This window comes from Nannospalax galili, unplaced genomic scaffold (genome assembly GCF_000622305.1).
Source record: "Nannospalax galili isolate Female #2095 unplaced genomic scaffold, S.galili_v1.0 scaffold386, whole genome shotgun sequence".
Lineage (NCBI taxonomy): Eukaryota > Metazoa > Chordata > Mammalia > Rodentia > Spalacidae > Nannospalax > Nannospalax galili.
Genome location: NW_008356676.1, coordinates 2,924,541 through 2,929,478, shown reverse-complemented (window position 1 = coordinate 2,929,478; position 4,938 = coordinate 2,924,541). Strand labels below are relative to the sequence as shown.

Genomic DNA, 4,938 nt, shown 5'->3' with positions numbered 1-4,938 from the left:
TGCTGTCTCTACAGTAACCCTTTTGTTTCTGTTGGGAAGATTCACCTAGGTGACCCAAATTCCAGGCCGGATAAAAAGGACCTGTGGGACCCCTCAATAGATTCTTCCTCCTAAAGAGTGCTCTCCTCTCTGTACCTGCTGTCCCTTTAATAAATTCCTCGCATAACTTCAGACGTATGCCTGAGTGTCCTTTTTGTTGAAGACCCAAGCCTGGTGGGCTTGGGGGGCGTTCGACATGAGTGCATCCACCTTGTTGCTGATACTGCTGCTGCCATCCTTCACTGATATCAGAACCCAGCTTCTTTGGCCTTCCATCTGGACTGAAGGCTAGTAGCTCTCCAGGAATCCTTCAGGCCTTTCTCACCAAATTGGAACTCCTGAGGCATCCAGCATCATAGATGGGGTAGCTCTGTAGTTCTTAGCCTCTCTAGTGTGCAGACAGATATGGCCCATATTGTATAAGCCAATCTCATAAATCATCTTTGTAATATATGTCCATTCTGTCAGTTCTGTTCCCCTAGAGAACCCTGACTAATGCAATTGCCCACAAACTCTTATAATCTGTGGGGAAGCATGTACCAAACAAGAAATAAAGCATATGGGAAAGGGGTGGTTGTCTGCTGAGGCAAGGAGGAACTGTTTAGTGAACGTGTTGTGACAAGGCAGAGTAGCAAGGTGCTGTAGAGTGAACAGCAGTGGAGTGTTGGGATAATTGTTCTTTTCATATTGTTTATAGGAGGTCAATGTGCCTTCCGTTGTCTGAACTGAGATGCTCAGAAGACAAGTGCTGAGACTCTCTTGTCTACCTTACAGTTTCAAAAGGAAAATCTAGATAAAAATTAATAAAGATAGGGGAATTGTCAAGGCCTGATCAATTCATGACCTGAAGCTTGGCAGAGGATACCAGATATTCATTAAAATTCTTGTGAGTTTTGTGGCAAGTCAAGGCTATTGTGCATGATGTGAATTTGTGCTCCTTCCCCTAAGGCCAGTAGTCAAAGATGGGTAAGATCTTCTGGGAGAAAGTCAACCTAAGACAGGGCATAGCTGATAGAAGCTGTGTGCCGACGACAGGTAAGGCTTTGCTCTTGCAGAAGGCAACCTAAGACAGGCACGGTCCTTCCATCCTGGATGTGGCATATTCTGTGGTTATATTAAATAAGAAAGGGGGAGATGTTGGGAGCTACTATTATGGGCACAGCCATTGCTGCATTAGGCTGTGGCAGCTTGCCTTGACTTAAGCATTGGAGAAAGAATGCTTCCACTTTGGGAGTTTCTCTGCTCTCTGCTTCTGTGGTCAGAGTTGACAGGCTATGCTTCCCTGATTAATTGGCAGTCCTGGAAACATAACCAAAGAGTTCTCTGTCAGTTTATAGGCACCAGAGTTTCTCAGCACCCTTAGCTTGGTTTCCAGGAAAGAGTTCTGTCTCAGTTTATGGGCACCGGAGTTTCTCAGCAGTGATAGCTTGGTTTCTATGTAGAAATAATGAATTATAGTAGTTGCTAAGAGTAATCACAAACAGTACACCTTATATTTAAGATATTATAAATATTATGTAGCTGAATCTTGGATACTGTCAATGTTGGGTGAGTTTCAGTTGGTGAAGTAATGTATTCTTAGTAGTAACATAATGTATCCTTGGTTATTCCTTGGTTACTTTCTGTTTAGTGATGTATCCTTAGTTATTCCTAGGTTACTCCAGATCTGCTTCCTATATAAGCTTGCTTTAGTTCACAATAAACATGCATTGGTACATGAGCCTCTGCATCCCCTGTGTCCTGATTTCTATCCCTTGGGGTCCCCAAGCCCTTGAGGCTTGGACTGTGGTCACTGGACTGTGACAGTGGAGGGCGAGTGCTATAGTGGAACTGGTTTTACAGATGGTTGCTATCTACCATGTGGGTGCTGGGAATTGAAACCAGCTCAACAGACAGTACTCTTAACCACTGAGCCATCTCTTCAGTCCCCCACCTGTTTTTGTTTCTTTTTCTTTCTTTTCTTTTTTTTTTTTTTTTGAGATAGGGTCTCACAGTATAGGGCAGGCTGTCCTCAAATGTATGCTTCTCCTGTCTCAGGCTCTAGAGGGCTGAAATTATGGTTCTGTGTCACTATACCCAGCAGAAGCTAAATCTTAAGGAACAAATACAGCTGTCACTTTTATAGAAGAAACCTCATTTTCTCTCATGTATTTTCCCCAGATAGTGACTTTAAAAAAATGTCCAATCATGTTACCATGTACCATGGCCTCCAACGTAATGATGTTGAAATTTGGTGTGGTGGTTTGAATGAAAATGTCCCCCATAGGCTCCAAGTATTTGGACATTTTGTCTCCAGATGGTAGCGCTGTTTTGGGAGGCCTTAGAAGGTGTGGCTTTCCTGGAGGAAGCATGTCACTGGGGGGTGGGCTTAAGAAAGTTCTTAAGCCTTGCTAGATCTCTAGTTGCTTTCTTGTGTCCTGTGCCTGCTTGAAGATCTGAGAGCTTAACTTCTGTTGCTCCTGCTCCAGCAACCTTCAGCCACCATGCCTCCCTGCCATGATGGATTGCAATTCCCCAGGAACCATAAGTTCAAATAAACTCTTCCTTCTATAAATTGCTTCGGTCAGTGTTTCTATCACAGCAACACAAAAGTGACTAATACAGTTGGTGAGACCTTTAAGAAGTTGGGGTGAGGGGCTGGACAGATGGCTCAGCAGTTAAGAGCACTGATTGCTCTTGCAAAGGACCCAGGTTTGATTCCCTGCATCCATGTGGCAGCTATGAACTGTCCTTAACTCCAGTTCCAGAGGAATCCTAAGCCCTCTTCTGACCTCTGCAGCATTGCACAACATGGGTGCACTTACATACATGCAGGCAATACACTCATACACATAAAAATAATAAAATATTTTTTTAAAAAAAGAAGTTGGGGTGAGACTGAACAAGGGCACATGCCTTAATCCCAGCACTCAGGAGGCAGATCTCTGTGAGATCAAGACCAGGACCAAAAAAAAAAAAAAAATTTCTGGGCAAATGGAAGTGACTAGCATGTAGAATATTACAAAAGAGCAAAAGCAAAAGAAAAACCAATTTTTGGTTGTCTCTCTTGTCAAGTGACTTCTGTCTTACATAAGGATTTCTGCCATGTGATATTATTGTCTGGCTCCAGAACTTTGACCAGAATTAACTAGTTTAAAAAATAGAGTGAAAGCCGGGCATGGCAGTGTATGCCTGTAGTTCCAGCACTTGGGAGGCAGAGGCAGGTGGATCTCTGTGAGTTCAAGGCCAGCCTGGTCTACATAATGAGTTCCAGGGCAGCCAGGGCTACAGGGAGACCCTGTCTCAAAAAGACCAAAAAAATAAAAAATAGAGTGGAGTGGTTGAGAGCACCTGTGGCCAGCCCCACGGCAGGAAGGGAGTGAGCCAGGACCTTGAGTAAGGCAGGAGAATCCAAGACAGACTGCTTTCCAGGGGCTGGTTATTAGCTACCCCTGCTTGGGGTGGAAGAATGATGCTACTCTAAGTGTGAGAGGCCTGGTGTCTGGGGCCCAGACTGAGATGCAGGCAAGATGTGTTGGCCTGTGGACGATAACTGCCACACACCAGAATTTAAACCTCTTAGAAGTATATGACAGAACTAAGGAAGAAGGCAACAACAAAGGGTCATTGGAAATTATGATTGGCTCACTGATGATCACAGGAAAAAAAATTAGAGGTCACTACTTGAGCACAAGAGATGCTTGGCATAAGGGCTTGGGCTGAGTATGCTGTGGAATGGACCCAAATGACTTCCTTACAACACTTATTTTGGTCCTCACTCCACTGTTTCTAGCTAGTGCTGTTCTGTCCTGGAAGTTGGCAAAGATGATTGAAACCAGGGAGAAAGAGCAAAAGAAGAAACAAAAACCTCAAGAAGCTATTACAAAAACTAAACGACTGAAAATGTACTGAAGGAACAAACTGGCTCTGCAATTAGAGAGAAATCATTTGGGAAAATTATGCAGCTTTGGAAGGACTCAACTAAGGTTTCATTTGATGTCATGATAGTATTATCTAGTAATTTAAATCTGACCCTATAGAAAAATCATGTCCTGACCTCAGTTCTATAGTAATTTTAGGCTTGGAAATAGAAGGGTTTGGTATCTACTGTCAGGCATTATAAATTAGCATTTATTATGCAGGTGGAGCATCCCCAAATTCAAAATCCTTAGTGGTGATAATCTGACTCCTGTGTGCAGACATGATGCCAAGAGTGGAAAATTCCACATCTGAGCTTGTGATGGGTTGCAGTCAAAACACAAGTGCACAAAAATAAATAAAATGACTTTCAAAGTCAGATGTGGTTGCACATGCCTTTAATCTCTGCAATTGGGAGGCAGAGGCAGGTGGATCACTGGGAGTTCAAGGCCAGCTGGCGCTACAGGGATACCCTGCCTCAAAAAGACCAAAAAAAAAAAAAAAAAAAGATTTTCAAGCTATATGAAATATAAATGAATTTCATGTTTAGACTTGTATCCTATTCTCAAGGCATTATGGAGAAACTCTAAAACTTGAAAAGTAAGCATTTCTATATGCTCAACTTGTAGGGAAAATGTAACTGACAGCTGTTCACCATTTTGAAGCTTATGTACTCAAGTGGAAAATATCTTGCAGAGAAAAATGGCTTTAGATTTATGAATCCTGTTCAAATGGTGGTTTAAGACAGGGTTCAAATCTGGACAGATGATATTAGGAATGTAAAAGAATTATTCTCTGAGGTGAAAAGTTTACCTTAGTTTAAAAGAGATATACTAATCACAATTTAAGAATCAGTATTTCTTGAAATAAAGCATTTCTTGCTTTCTAAAAGGAAATATTAATGAGTATGTCTACTTGCATTTTTCTTCAGCCTTTGAGACAACTGGTAATTATGAAGACATTCTGCATTCTTTAAATTATTTATTTAATAACCATTTAATT

The 4,938-nt window shown here is 42.0% G+C and overlaps 1 pseudogene; it reads left to right on the top strand.

The window, feature by feature from the left end:
• Positions 1–3,715: 3,715 nt before the first annotated feature.
• Positions 3,716–3,930, top strand: LOC103751313 (annotated as a pseudogene).
• Positions 3,931–4,938: the final 1,008 nt, after the last annotated feature.